Source organism: Platichthys flesus, chromosome 5, assembly GCF_949316205.1.
Source record: "Platichthys flesus chromosome 5, fPlaFle2.1, whole genome shotgun sequence".
In the NCBI taxonomy this organism is placed as follows: domain Eukaryota; kingdom Metazoa; phylum Chordata; class Actinopteri; order Pleuronectiformes; family Pleuronectidae; genus Platichthys; species Platichthys flesus.
The window spans coordinates 25,575,266-25,591,477 of NC_084949.1; the positions used below are offsets into that span (position 1 = coordinate 25,575,266).

A 16,212-nucleotide genomic window follows, 5' to 3' on the forward strand; every position below is an offset into this window, starting at 1 on the left:
TGTGTGATGTGTAATGGGGACAAAAGAGGGACAAGTCACCATAATGTCAATAAATACATTTTCAACTTATAAGCATGTTTAAGGTCAGGTTAAGGTCAATGGTTAGCATTAGGCAAGGAGGAACTGGTCACTGGTTGAGGTCTCCATGAAGTCTTCTGAAGTCATGGAGATATAAGTGTGTGTGTGTGTGTGTGTGTGTTTTGTGTGTTTCACAATAAGACGTGACCTTGTGATGATAAGCACAACCTTGATGTTTGCGGGGGGAAAACCCATAATGGACTCTCCCATTGTAAACGCAGTCAGTTTGCTTTGAGCAAAGATCTTAACGCAATAACAATTCCAAAGAATTCTGCTCGTGGTCCATCAGCTGATGGTTGCTGGTTTGTCCTGGGAACATTTCACGTGTTGAATCATAAAGTTGGATAATGAATGTCAGTTTTTTTGCACATTAACTTTGTGAAATGAGAGGATTGAAGAGCGGTGTGATCTTTCTCTGAGGTGACACCCTCCAAGGCTAAGTGCTGGTTTCTGTTGTTTTTGAAATACTGTTTACAGGAAGTGCCTGTCAATCATACTGGGTGGACAGTGTTGGGAAAACATCCTTTAGCCTTTCGGCTCATTGGCCCGAACTGGATCCAGATTAAATGTCTTCAGTCACTTAAATCCCCAGTTGGGAATTGTGAAACAGTTTTTATACGACAATAATGCAAATTGACTGAAATGAGTTCCAATTATGCAAAGCCAATAAAAATGTTCAAATACACGTTTGCCATCCCGGAGACTCAGGAGTAAAAGAGTGTTTGATTAATTTTTTAATTTTCGATTAGTTCCTCCCTGCGAGGAGACGATTCCCCCCCCGGTGTCTGTAACCTGACAGCAAATTAAATCTGGGAAACTATGAGAAAATCTCTATATTTGAGCTCACGTGCAAGTGTTCACACGCAGAACTGTCCTGCTTGTCCAGCCGGACGTGAGAGGAGTGTGTGGAGAGGTCATGAGAAAAAAACAACCTTGATCGAGGGGCAGGTTACAACACACACTGAAGTCAGAGCTTTTGATTGAGAACGAAACGTGTAACACAACTCCATGCAGACGTTTCCCATGTGAACCCTGTGCAGGATGATTGTGTGTCATTAACGTGTGGAGACGAAAGCAGCAGGATCCCTTCTACCAGGCTGATCACCTGCTGGCTGATTTATAATCAAGTCGGGTTCCACAGCGTGTTATATACACACTGATGGTGTTGTACAGTGTGAGACAGTGTGGCAGAGATGTAAAGCATGTGTGTGTCTGGGAGGGAAGACAGATAAAAGCATTACACACACTCGATAGCCGACAGTGTGTAATCTTTGTAACGCCCTTGTTGCTTCATTTCAAACGTAAATGAGAGAGAATTGTGGGGTCAGGCATAGGGCTGAGCACTGAATAGTGTGTGCGTGTGTGTGTGTGTGTGTGTGTGTGTGTGTGTGTGTGTGTGTGTGTGTGTACTGACTCGCCAGTCTGTCTCCAAGACAGTGCCGTTAGAACACAATGAAGCCCATTCAACTCTGCACCACCTCCCGTCTTTAGAATTGTGCTGTATCACAGCTCCTGATGAGGTGGGGAACAAGTGTGTGTGTGTGTGTGTGTGTGTGTGTGTGTGTGTGTGTGTGTGTGTGTGTGTGTGTGTGTGTGTGTTTGTGTGTGTGTGTGTGTGTGTGTGTGTGTGTGATCACATAATCCTCAATGAAGCCATCTTTGAATTGTCACTGCGTGGATATAAACCCATCAGGAGCAAATGTGGTGGCAGTTTGACGTGTTGGCCTGTGAAGTATAATAACTTCATGCTTTTATCATACAATGCCACTAGAACACGCTACATGAGAGCAATTCATCATGTCACATGCCAAACTCACATAGCAGCTCTGAGAGCTTATCAGTGTTTGACAATAACAGATAAATCATAATTTTCATATCATAAATACACAATAATGATATGGCCACACGTCTCTGTGGAGAGATAGAGCTGTAGTCGGCTGTGACAACATGATATATGGTCACATTATTTAACATTATCAGTATAATGTGACACATGTCAGAAGTCATTCAATGGAACTGAAAAGGTTTGAATCAAATTCACAGATCGAAACCCGATAAGTACGAGAACAGACGTTTATCTGTGTCAACACATTCCATAAGGCTGCGCTCATTGTTTGAGGAGAAACTAGTAACCTTGCTTTTCCTGCAATAAACACATAAGACAGACTTTATCTCAGAGAGGCGATACCTGTGAGCTGCCTTGTGTTTGCACAGTGCGACCTGGATGCTTCAAAAGTCCCAAACACACCTGATCTCTCGCCCGACCTTCCTTCACAAGCCGCCCTCGTTTGGCTCCTGTCAGATAACAGCCCGGTCACACCTGCTACTATCCGGCTCTGCTTTGTCCTCCGGGTCTAACAGAGGGAAACTGTGCCAGTGGGATTGGTGTCTCTCTTCTCATGGAACCTTTACAGAACAATGAACCACCAGTGTGGTGAGACGTCAGCGGCCGGCAGGGCAGTGAGGTGTGCCGCTCTTATGTGAGGCTCCTTGTTAATCTGGCAGCACAGAGGAAGCACTCAAATCGACAATCACATGTTAACTATTAATCGGGTCGCGTCCAAATTCATAGGAAATGTTTGGTATCTTATCAAAAACAGAACTTTGGATCACAAGTTCAATTACTCAGCAATCCACCAGAGATAATGGATTGCGTTATGAAGAGATAAATGATGTATGTGACTTAGGAGTAAACTTTAAGCTTCCAAACAAACTCAAGCGTATTGTTATATAGACTTAGAACTGTTTGAACGTATTGTAGTTTTAAAATAACAAAAAACTTCACCTTGAACAATTTAGAGTTTGTCCAAAACAAAGAAAATAAATAAATACAGTAATTTTATTAAAGTGAGGACAAGAAATGCTGGGAAAATATTTGACAAAAATAAATATTTTTTCTAAAAGAATATATCTAGAAACTGCCAAGGCCCAACTGCCTCTATAAAGAGCCACATTAAAAAACATTTTCATCAAGATTCATGAATTACTGGAAAAACGTGATATGTTGAACATCACAAACACACCTACTATGGAATCTCTCTCTCACCTCACTGTTATTGTTAAACCAGTGTGTTTACTGGTTTAAATCCACTCCCATCGCAGACAAAAGCAAGATGTCAGTGGGTGTGACTGGTTTTTGGACCAATGGAAAAGAGGCGAAACAAACAAAACAACGGAGAAGCGCAAAAAAGTTACTTCTCCGGTGGAGGTAAGAATTGGAGGAAGTGCGGTGAGAGATTTGATTATATTTTAACACATTTATTGTTTATGAATCAGTGCCAGATACCAGTGTGCATGTTTCAGAGGTCAGAGTTCAGAGGTCACGGACAGCCAGCAGCAGCGGTTTAATGCTCGATTGGGAATCAAACCCTCAGCGGTGGAGATAATCTGATCAAATGTAGAGAGAACTGAACCTGTGACCTTAATATGAGATCTGAGAGCTGAACCACCAGTTTACCAGGCTGCTCTACACCACAGTGACCACACCCTGCATGTGTGTGTGTGTGTGTGTGTGTGATTGTGTGTAACTAAATTAAACACACACACACCAATACATTTATGCAACTATGTTTTAAGACATGATGATGAGGAGCAAGGGGTGATATGATGAATATTCCCACATCCCACTTTCCTTTTCCACCAAAACATATACACACACACACACACACACACACACACACACACACACACACACACACACACACAATGGAAGGTTTAAATCCTTCAAATGATTATTCATCCTGACGTTGAAACCAGATAACCCCCCCCCGCGGATGATGATGATGACGATGATGAGGAGATGATATAAAGCGTTTAATCACATACTCAAAACCGCAAATTAAAAAATCTTTAATGCAGCAAGTACTAATAATGTCCAAATAAATATTGACCCTCGGCTTCGATCCTGATCTCCTGCAGCAAAGCAGAGAACCCCCCCCCCTTCCACCTGAGGTCAAAAGAAACCTCGAGATACGTCAACCTTCTCTTCATTAATTTCATATACTGCTTTACCAGACGACTGTTTTGTTCTGATTAATCATTAAATTCTTCTTTTTACTGAGTTACAATAAACTGCTTTTATGTGAAACACTTTGTGGGTGCATTTTATCTGTAAATTGTGCTACCTTAAAAAAAAGTTGACCATTATGATGTAAGCAGAAGAAGTAGGAGAATTAGTAGTAATAGTAGTAGTAATAGAAGTTGCAGTAGTTGTAGTAGTGGTAATGATTATATCTTACCTGAGAGTAAATAAGAGAGTACAAATAGGACGTCAAGTGGACCCACAGCTCAGGGATCACTGCAGAACAGACATCCAGCAGACACACACGTGAGGACGAAGGGAACAGACTAGATTCTCCAGTTGGCTGCAGCTCTTGGGTATTTCTTCACCAGACAGTGGATCCAGACCAACAGGTCCATCCAGGGTTGAACTTTTTCTAAGTTTTCTTTAACATTGCCCAATATGGTGTTTTTCTACTCTCTCTGGTCCTGGTGGATCTCAAGCATGTTTAGGGACCTGATGCCTCATATGATGAACCCTGATCCCTATGGAATCTACTTGTGTCAAACCAGCAATTGTTTCAGATCTAATCCTCACGTATGTAAATCAGAACATCATTATGTAACTTTCTATGCGTGGCTTCCTGTTGGCCTGAGCCCTGAAGACCACGAACAATGCAATGACAAAGCAATGCAGATAAACCAGAAAAAGGGGGTGTCGCCGCAGCGTGTGGAATAAAGACAGCTCTTGACTCTACACATTCCATAAAATAAAGCCGACAATGTCCCTGAACAAATACAACAACTGTCAGAAGACAATGAATTTAAATCGTATAAAGTCCCAGTGTCCACGGAGACATCGGATCCAACTGTCAAGTCTTTGTTGTCTGATCAATTATCCGAGGAGTCGACCAAACGTTCAGCCACTGGATAATCAACACCTTCGTTCATACACAGCATTTTAGTCTTCATCTGCACATTGCTCTCGAGGAACCCCCCCCCTCCAGCTGCTGCATGCCTGCTGGTGGGTGGGCAGGGGTTTGGGGACACACAGTGAATAAACAGTGTAATCAAGTGGGAGGAAATCCACCGAGATACAAAGAGGAGAACAAACAAATACAAACACACATTCCTGGCATTAAATCTGAGGCTCCAGCCGCCGGGGCTGTGGCTGAGCGGGGGGGGGGGCAGCCGGCTGGACGATGGGCTGTTCTGGGCAAACGGAGGTGAAGCTCAGCTCTTCCCGCAGTGTGGATTTGTGTGTGTGCGCTCTGTCGTCACTCGGCCACTTTCCCAGATGAGACTCTCTGCTGCAGGATAATCCTGATGAAAATGTCTTTCCTCTCCCGCTCTCACTCTCTCCATCCGTCTGTCCACACACAAACCGGCCTCCCTCGCTCTCCCTCTCCCACCTTTGTTCACGTCTCACCTCCCTCGCACTACAGACCCCTCATTGACGCACTTATCTTTCTCCACTGCTTAAAAGAAAAGTAATGTGATGCCCGTGCGTCACTGTCATTCTTATAAAAGACGCCGGACAGCCAGGTTGCTTTTGTTGTGTCAAATGAATCATATTCACGTCCTTGCTCCTCCTCCTCCTCCTCCTCCTCCTCCTCTCTTCCGTCTGCAGCTTTTCCCTTAGCCTCCACTGATGATTCCATTTCATTCTTCATTCCTGCACCCCCTCGCCCAGCGTCACATACCTGGGCTCTTGCTATAGAGCTCGACTGCGCGGTTCTGGAACTAAGAATCCAATCTCTGAAAAGATTGTCAGCTATAAAACTGTAACTATCAGCGTAGCAGCGCCACAAGCTACGAGGTAATGAAACAATGTTCTATTCTCCAGTGGAAGCCACAAGTCTGTTTGACATCCACTCTGTGATTGGCAGAGCTAGTTACTAGGAATAATGTTGTGCATGTTGTCTATGATCGACACTGGGTCACTGTTCTAAACACAATATGAAACTCCAGTTACAATAAATAACATTACAAAAGTAACACAACAATGTTAAAATCAAGGGGATGGGATGCAAAGTTTCTTAAAGCGGATGTATAAAAAAATTACACTTTTTTAGTGCTTCTACACGTTAATTTGTGTATCTGGCATGTCTACCGTCCCAAAAACTCTGGAAAAAAGCAACTCCCGCGATTTGTTGCGGTTCCTGTATTTCAGAAACGATACACTAGAGTGCGTCTAATGGGATTATGACCGAAATAGACGTCATAGTCACAACATGCCCATGAAGGGAGTCTCGCTACATGGCCTTGAGCTAATGCTAGCCGGGCTCAACCGGCCCGGTGGAGCCTGGCTAGCGTTAGCTCGCTGCTGCTACCCATCAGAAATTTAAGTGGCCGCATAAACAAGGGACCCCCGGGACACCTCTAAACATTGACTCAACAGTGTGGAACGATGCTGCTGCTGCGCCAGTTCAGGTTCCCACTGCTCCCACTGCGGGGCTGGGCTGGGGAGTTGGGGCTCTCGCAGCCAGGCTTACCGGGGTGAGGGGGGGCGGGGCACTCAACACAAGTCAATCTGAGGAGGGCGGTTTTAGACAGGGTAAAAAGGTGCTGTTTTAAATGATCCTTGTGGTATTTTGACCAAAATATGTTACAGACATTTCATTAAGACCCCAAGGAGCCATATCAACTGTGGCAAAATGGGCATAATATGTCCCCTTTAAAAATAACCTTGTACATTTGCCTTTTTTCTGGCTTACGATATTTGTTTTTGCTCCAAATCGAATGTTTACTGTTCATCTAATGTCAGCTCTTCAACCTGGTTCCAGGATATCAGTAAACATCGATGGAGGGAATAGTTGGGAAACTACTTCCTTCTTTAAGCGGACATTCACAGTTACACTCTGATTAAAACTGTAAGTTGGTGAAATGTCGTCTCTCTCTCTCTCTCAGAGACCCACCCGCCCTGTCCGGCACCGACACCACATGCTGGCGCGAACCTAGAAACAAGCTTTATTGCTCTTCACACACAGTCGGATCTGACAAGCTCCAGTTCGACAGCACGTCTCTGGGTTTGTTCTCAATAAAACAACGTGAGCATCGCCTGCTGCTACGAGGCAGTTTGTCACTGTCATTTTTGGAGAAGTGAAGACTCGTGGGAGGCAATAAAGCACAAGTGAGTGAAAAGTTAGTGTTGCATGCTGCATGGAGACAACCTTCACGCACTTTAAAACACACGCACACACACACACACACACACACACACACACACACACACACACACACATAGGTAAAGAACCTGCTTGGTGTGAGTATCCTCTGCAATATCACACTGACCTTTCTCCCTTCCTCAGTTTTGACCGTATATTTAGTTTAAGTGTCATAACATCTGGGCGTGAACAGCTTCTGCAGAAGTTTGTTGAAGGTTATTTATGACCACTGTTGCAAAAGAGTTTTCACGAGGAGGATTGTTGACGGTGGTGACACCACATTCTTCTTAGGAGTTGTTCAAACTGCAAGGCACAGAGTGAGTGCAAAATATTTCAATTTAGGCAACGTGGCTTTAAATGTGGTTATCATGAGCGAAGCAAAATCTGAATTTGTGTAAATGTGCCCATTTGTCCTCGTATGACAGATATGAAAGAATATCGGAATCCAGAAATACTTCCACTTTTCCATAACCGAAGATAAGGTGAAGTAGCAGAGTGTAGAATAACCTCGGAAACACCACGTTATCTCTCAAATACCGACAGAGACAGATGGTACCATAGTCTGTCCTTCACACAGGCCCAGTCACCCAGTGGAAATATGCCAAGGTCCACCAGTTCCCTTATGAAACCACATTTTAAAGTAACTGGATCCTTATTTTCATTTGGATCTGCACCAAATGGCAAAAATATCAGTTCCTTAGACATTGTTGAAAATGCTCTATCACGCAATATTAATCCCTCTATCAAGTTTCATAGAAATCCATTGGGTAGTTTTTGTATATTCTTTCTTAACAGCAGATGAAAGCATCACCTTCATTTCTAAACATACAAGAGCTAGTCAATAATATTAAATGAAGTTTTAAAATCTAAAATCCAGATTATTAAATTTGGGGAGCTTTTAACTACCAGAGATTTACGACCCAGAAAGTGGATGATTACAAACCAACTTTTCATAAAAGTTAAACATTCATACGATTTTGCTGAATTCATCTTCTGACCTAGAAAAACAGCAAAACTGTGTCTTTAAAGATTTTCAATATTAATTAAATCCTCTGCTCTGCATAGATTAAAAAACGCAGACCACCAGGTTCTCACCACAGACGAAACATGTGCATGTTCACCTCTGACCAAGGTATGTGGTACATTCCCAACTGACACCGAACGCCCCCTGTAAATGGGGCAGCTGTAGTATGTTCCAAAACTCTGGTCAGGCACAGGTCAGCAGCCTCCTGCTCCTCCTGCACGGTACGGGGTCTCCTGAGGTCTCCACTGAGAGACACGGCTGTAAGCTGATCCTGAGGTGACCATGAGGGAGAGTGGGGGGGGAGAGAGAGAGAGAGAGGGAGAGAGAGACACACACATCCTCAAGGACAGACAACTTCTATTTTGGCCCGGTGGTGAACTCGGCTTGGCCGTCTGACAAGAGCACGACACAGAGCCTTATTTAGGAAAGGAGAGCACCCTCCAAACAGCAAAGGGGGGGGGGGGGGGGGGGGGGAAGGAAACGAGAGAGGAAAACAGAGGGAGAGAACCAGCCAGGGGAGGATTGCGATGTGGGGCCTTCGAACAGTCGGCCCTCGGCGTGTCAAGCAGCAGCGGAGCGTGGAGTGCTCTTTATCCGCCCCCACATGAAAGCCCTGCCCCGCTCGGTTTGACCTGCCAGAGCAGAAATCCATACTTCATCATCACAGCGGCTGCCCTCCCAAGACCCGGCCGCAGAGAGCCACTGGGTTCGCACATGCTACGTGTCTGAGCGACTGTGAGATTGCTATCGAGTGGAAGTTGAGCGCTGCATTGCAAGTTTGTGCGTAGTGTCGACTACAGCAGGGGTTGTGTATCACACAGCACACGGCTGCAGTTTGTGTCATGCGCCTGAACCAGATAAGCAGATGTGGTCACCTGTTGGTTTGAGATGTGTGAGATCCTGGTCTCTGAAAGTCGTCTTCACAGGCCGGGATGTGACCCCTATGCACGGTCACTGTTCACACGTGGAAAACACAAAGTCCTGCTGTAAATACACACAAAAAAACCCACAAGAGTGACGAGCTCACCCTGCAACGAGGGTCGACATTAAACAACTTCTAACACACACACGTGGCAGACAACCCCAGAGGATATACCACTTACTAATAATGAAGGCCTCGTTATTATTATAATTACAGGGTACAAGGACAAAGGGTGGATGCTGTGTAGATTGGAGAACCCTCAGGGGGACACCCTGTCATTTGCTGCTAATAAATTCAACGGGAAAAGAAGAATTTAAATTCTGCACCAAACCAGTTTGAAATTCTTAAGGCCTCTCTTGCCCTTAAGGCCTTTTCAGATATAAGGCAACAGTGGCACCCCTGCGTTTCTGAAACCCATTAGAATGGAACGCTCCATGCAGGGAGGGTGTTCACAGCTCGAAGTAACCGAATCCCGGTGCAGTTAATTCAAGATGCACCAGGCTTGTGTTTCCTTGTCCCACATACATGGGTAGAGATCCTGTGCAGTGTAAAGCAAATGTGACACATCCAGGAGATCCAGGAGATTCTCCAGAGGTTTCACAGCATCGCAGCTAATAACACACGACGGCTGCAGAACGGAAGACAAACACGTAGAAGATGTCAATATGGAAAGACAGGGAGGTTCGACAGCTTCTGCAGATGATGAGTGTGGATGAGCTGGAAACACAAACCTGTGATCTCCACAACGGAATCTAGTGAGTTAAGGTTCAATAACTCATAAGAATAAATGTTATACTTTCCTGCAAACCTTTTTTTTTATCTAATAATTAAATTGCATGGGCGGAAGGATAGATGACAGTCTAAAAATATCCATGCAGAGTCGGGGGGGGGGGACCCAGCTGCAGAGGCGGCCTGTGGCATCAACACGTGTCAATCAGAAGAGAAGCTAACGAGAGAAGTTTCCTGATCCTCGCTCCAGTTTGTGTAAATAAGCATCACTGTCAAACCGACTGTCGTGATAAGTGACTGTCGACTCACACCTCTGACACCGGGAACATCATCTGTGCATTAAATCCCTCGCAGAGAACTGGGTTATGTTCTAGTCCCAGCTTCACAGTGGGAGACAGGTGAGTTTCAAAGTCAAAGTGGAACAGCCGAGCGCCACCTTTCATGTGTGGAGCTCGCGGATGGTATTTTTTGTCTGTGCAGCTTGTCGGGCAACAGCAGGTTAGTGACGGGAGGAAACTTTGAGCTGTCGGCGTACGGAGCCATCAAACGCCTCCGACCGACTAATGAGGGCTCTGAACACTGCACCCCCGCGGCAAGAGGGATGTGCGTTTCCTGAGACCTCTTTCCTTCTTTCTTTCTTCCTCTACCTCCATCCTCCTCTGCGCCGTCTTCAGAAGGCAACGCAGCATCTGCAGCCTGTGTGGGCGGAGGGGTGTTCTCAACGCAGGTATATATATAGCTCGCTGACTTGAGATGTCTAGGCAGGGGAAAAGAAATTGAGAACTTCACCGGAAGACCGATAAGCCAGGTGGAATGATATCTGCACGCTGCGTGGAGTAGATGTCATCAAAATGAAAGAGCTGCATGGGTGTGTCTGACTCCCTCTCTTTCCAGGAACAGTGTGAGCACAGCCAGAAGCCCGGCAGTCCATGAGTATGTGTGTGTTGTTGTGTGTGTATGTGTGTCTACAGATGCCAGATCAGAGGTGGAACACAGCTTAATTCCCCCAGCAGCGGCAGGCTGTGCTCAGCCGTAGGTACCCGGTTGGTGGGGTTAGCACGCCGCTGTTTGGACATCCTGGAGACCGGGGCGACCCCGCCTGCACTGCAGAGATTACACACACAGCAGTGAGGATGCACGTGGAGATTGGCTGCACTGTGTGATCCAGGTCAGCGGAGGCAAAACAAGCATCGAGGCGTAGAAACAGAAGAGAAACTGAATCTCTTTTTTCCCAGTGTCTCATGATGCTGCACATTTTCTCTTCTTCTCCTTTCACTCTCCGCTGAGCTATGTCTAGTAATTACTTTCTTGCTCACCAGGGTTTTTGCCTCCTTGTCTCGGCAGTGAAAACATCCCTTTGTCCCGCCGCCATCCAAACGGAATAGAGAGCATATTAATACCGAGGACCTCCCGAGGCAGGAAGTAACCCAAGCTGCTGGGACAAACATGGCCTCCCACATCGTTCGGCTTCACTCAACCTTTGCTCCACTTTCTGTGCAGGGACACAGGTGATCTACAGTCCCTGTAACTGTGAGCCGTCCAACCTTTACAGTCACTGAAAGCGTATTGTGCCGCTGCTCCATTTTGAGTCTGACAACAGCTCTGCAGCTAAACAAAGTAAATGTAACCGGGCTCTGTTTCTACAGCTGCTGCAGCTCGAGACCAGAACCTTTCAGAATCCGCGTGAAAGGAAATGATGGAAGACGTTATCAGCTAAATGTGCATCCTGAGAACAAACCAGCTTCATAAACCACGTGTTTACTGACCACTTTTTGGAGGAAATGTTTACTTTCTTGTGATTTGTATTGGTTTTGACTTGTAACATGAAGTCTGCTCAATTTCCAGCAAAGGTGTTCAAACGATAGTCACTGGTTCCCAGGTATCCTCTTTTCCTAAAGAAGGCAAAAATGTGTTTTCTGCTCAAGGCTGCCTTGCATTAGTGTTCACAAACACACAAACACACACACACACACACACGCAACAGGACATCAGATGACTGCATCAGTCTGCTTATCACAACAACCTTGGTTTGTGCTTATTTCCTGCCGACGTTCGTACATTCTCACTTCTTACGAAACACGATATGTTTGACTAAGAAAAGCCAAAGGCCTCCATTTGTCAAAGCACTGTTTTCACCTCCTGGAACCAGAGTTGAGAGTCGATGGAGTAACAAACATTCTGGATGTGACAGCCGCCCGTGTGGGTGAAATCAGTTTGCTGGGATTGGACCGACCGGGGGTGACTCACAGCTAACATCTGATTTCCTCAACAAACACGTTGTAGAGGGAAAGTCTCCAAAACAGGAAGTTGTGGGTAGAGGAAGAGCCGGCGGATCTCTGTGTTCCCAGTTCACCTCTGGAAATATGAACCAGCAGCCTCTTGGCCGTTTGATTCGGCTTTTGCAACTTGAGCCTCAGGCAGTGAAAAGAGGGAGCGTTAGAATGAAAGAGCCGAGTGAGAGGACGAGAGGAGGAGAGGATCGATGAGTGGAAAAGGCTGTGCATCAATGAAACACCTAGATATAGATAGATTCATTAATGAGGCATGGTTCATCAGTTTTTCCACATTCATTCTTACATCGTTGAAACTGAAACCTCTGCTAACAGACCTCCAATTTAAAAACTGCAAAAAATATTGGAACAAAATGAGATTCAAGTTTTTACAAAAGCTTCAAAAGCTCATTTTTCTCTTTTTGGAGAAAGACACGCTGAGTTTCAATCTGATGGTAAAAAAACAAAAACAGACAAAAATGCTCTGAAGGAATGAGTTTGCATTTTGGAAACTTTACTTGTTTACATTCTTGGCATGTCTTAGATGAAAAGATTGACTTTCTTATCAGACCAGTGAACACAAAAGCTGTGGTGGCACGATTTGATGAATTCAAGATTTAACAGTTGATTAATACTTGACTGGGACTCCAGGAAGTTACTGGTTCAAAACAGGAACTATGAAAAACATAACGCTTGTGTTAATTATTGAGATTTAAATGTGATGTCAGGAATCCCTGTTGAGGTATTTCTGATAAAGTAAAATAACAACAGCTTCTTATCCATCTTTTCTTCTATGGTCATTCTGTTTCATACTCTTCCTCTTGTTTTTGTCGTCCTTTGCCACACACGTGTTTTTGTGTCATGTCGTTAGAGCAAATTGAAACTGAAACGGAGAGTGTCTGTGAGAGGGGAGAGGACGTCACAGGAGTGGGTTCCTAATCAAACCTGGCAGAAGAAGTGAGCGTCAGCTGGGGGCCTCAGGTGGATCTCTGGAATCTGCACAAACACCCTTTCAGACAGATGACAGGATAACACCCCGCTATCACTCCATCCTCTCCTCCGCTATCTCATCTCTCCCTTTTCCTCTTGTTTTACGTTCAGACTCGGCTTCCATCCAGTCTCCATCTTTACATTTCAATCTGCAGCTACACATTCACTTTACTTACTCCTCTTTTACTCAGGTATATCTTTATACACCCTTCCTGATAGCCAAAAGAAGAGTCAACCTTTCTGTGACGACCACGCAGGAAACTCAGGAGCTCTCTCACCTTGCCGTCTTGTCAGTGATTTTGCATGATATGTATCTTTGCATGATCCATGGTCCACAGCTGATAAAGACCTGCGACTGCTGAAGAGTCATTTGACCCCGGAGTGAACACCGATTGAATCTATGCCTATCTATTCTTTACTTCTCCAAAGTAGCTTGTCTAAAACTCAAACACCAGGTGTGTCCTTCACAGAGTTGGCTCTATGCTCATTCTGTTGCTCTCTGATTAGGACAAATGTGCAGGTAACAGTGTTTGAGTCCCCATGTGACCTTCGATCCCTTGGATCCATGCTCTCCTCCCTGTTCTACTCAACTTCCCTTGGAAAAACCTGAGACGATTCAACAATCAGACCATCTTTGAAAAGCTGGACTCGTCCTGAGGGAGCAGACGGAGGACAGCTTGTGTTTACTATCCAAAACCAACGCGTCCTCATTCACTTGCTCAACATTTGCACTTAACTCAATCCCAAATTCTCAGGCCCATCTGGCGCCCTGGATCAATACCTGACCCCCTCGCACTGGGCCCTCGTGGGAAATTAGAAATGGATTCAGCAGGCGATGGTGTTGGGTTTTGGTTTGACTAGATGGGAGATGAAGATGGGTTTTGTCAGCGAGGCCTGGAGTCGCTGCAAACAGGAGACAACCGCCTGGTGCATGGAGATTCAGAGGTGACAGGAAGCTGCATGGGCTTTCCTCTGGCCTGTGAGATGAAGATGGGACGAGGCCTCATCTGGATGAACCAAGGGGTCACAATCCCAGGAACTCAAGGGCGACATTAAACCGATAACAACTGTCCACCATGCGGGAAACTTCAAAACCAGACAGCTTTGAAAGTGGGGGAACGAGCTTGACCTGAAGTCGTGGAAGGTCCAGGTCAAATCTTACAGCCCCCCCCCCCAAAAAAAAAAACACAACAGAGCAGAAGTGAGTCGCCTGAGCAGACCTGAGCTTCACTTCTTAGTACATCTGTGCCTGGAGGTAAACACTGTATCTGGTCATATCAACCCATTTGGTTTCAACACCTTTATAATGCAATTTTATTCTGTACGTGCAATGACAAGGGTCTTCACGTCACAAGCCTCCCATCTCCCCTTCACCCCCCCCCCCCCCCCCCCCTCCCTAACCTTCATATCCCGGAATTGCAAAAAGAGAAACACACACAGAAACAAACACACATACACACACACACAGCATCTCCTCTTACCCATCTGTGCCCGTGTCAGATATTCAGAGGTCCATGGTGGATGAGAGCCCTGCTGATCTGGAGTCGGGTAGTTTTGGTGCAGGAGCCGCTAAGGCATCGCACCGGCTGATGCTGGAGCCGCGGTGATAAGAGCCCGGGGCCGGGGTCCCGCTCCGTGTGTCCCCCCCACCAGCACGGTTACTCCACGGTCATCTCGCAGTGCTCTCCCCCCCCCCTCCTGTCCTCCGGTGTTATCCGCCGGATCAGACGCGTCCCGAGCCGGACCTATCCGGTGGATCCTCTCGGTGGTGGTGGTGGTGCCTCAGCCTCCCTCCCCCCTCCTCCTCCTCCTCTCCGGTGTTTATTCTACGAAAACACCGAGCAGCGGTTTGTCCAGAGGCAGAAAAACACATCCAGTGACCGCGGAGCCGGCACGGAAGAGGATGGAGATGGAGAGATGAGGAGGGACACGGGGCTGGCGCTGTGTGTGTGTGTCTGTGTGTGTGTGTGTAGGGGGGGTGGAGGGGGGTGGTGGCGATCGCCGCTGTCTTCCGTCCTATTCGCCGTTTGTCTGTCGTGTTTACGAGCCGCTGTCGCCTCCTCCTCCTCCTCCTCCTCCTTCTTCCTCGGTCTTCTCTATCCCTCTCCCCCCGCGATGCGTCCCCTGCTCGTCCGCGCCCCGTGCGACGCCTCCTCGCTGCGTGAAGACACTGCGATCTCCCCCCGGGTCGCTCCTCTGCGTCGCTGCTGGCTCATCACCTCCTTCCCTCTCGATCAGGCAGAAGGAGGCGGTGGATTCGAGTGTGCGTGCGTGTGGATGCGTGTGTGTGTTTGTTTGAGCGTGGGGAGGAGGACGAGGAGGGGAGGGGGGGCAAGTGAAGGGAAACCAAGGGGTTGGGAGGAGGAGCCCCGCGACCAGAGAGCTCCTCCCCCCGTTATGTTGCTTATCAGAGGCGGGCATGGGGGGGGATCACAGGAGGGAAATATGAGAGAGATGGGGGAGGAGCTTGGGGGTGGGGGGGTGCATGCAGAGAAGACTGATTTGATTATTACTGCTGCTTCACTGACATCTTCCTCCTCCTGCTCAAACCCTTGATTCACCCCCCCCCCCAAACAACACACTAGTCATGCAGAGAGAGAGAGAGAGAGAGAGGGAGGGGGGGGGGGGGGGGGGTTTACTCCTCTGTGAGCCCCCCTGAGGCCGTGATGCTCACTGCAGGCCACAGGACACACACAAAGTTGCACGGATGAGATGTTAAAGAGACAAGTGCTACTTGGATGAACTAGACAGATCAGGGAACATTTGGCCTGAAGGTGGCGCCAGAGAGAGCACTGCACGTGGGATGGTTACTGTGCACTTTACAAGCTCTGGAGAACCGATCAGAGGTCACACAGGGGTCAACTTTTTACACAGAGGGGGGTCACTTTATAGGACCAACATCTATGCACCTGACCTGATTCAGTTCAAGTGCACATGTCAGTAAGATAAGACAATCCTTCATTAGTCACACAATGGGGACATTTTGAGTATTACAGCAGCAAGAGTCAATCAGTAACTAATAATAAGTGACAT

The 16,212-nt window shown here is 46.6% G+C and overlaps 1 protein-coding gene across 1 annotated transcript in view; it reads right to left on the reverse strand.

The window, feature by feature from the left end:
* The window catches only part of mgat3b (beta-1,4-mannosyl-glycoprotein 4-beta-N-acetylglucosaminyltransferase b), a 43,925-nt gene extending 28,452 nt beyond the window's left edge, over positions 1-15,473 (reverse strand). The window contains exon 1 of the mRNA XM_062387670.1: positions 14,661-15,473. The gene's annotated coding sequence lies outside the window, so the exon portion shown is untranslated. The remainder of the gene's footprint in view (positions 1-14,660) is intronic.
* Between the last annotated feature and the right edge of the window lie 739 nt (positions 15,474-16,212).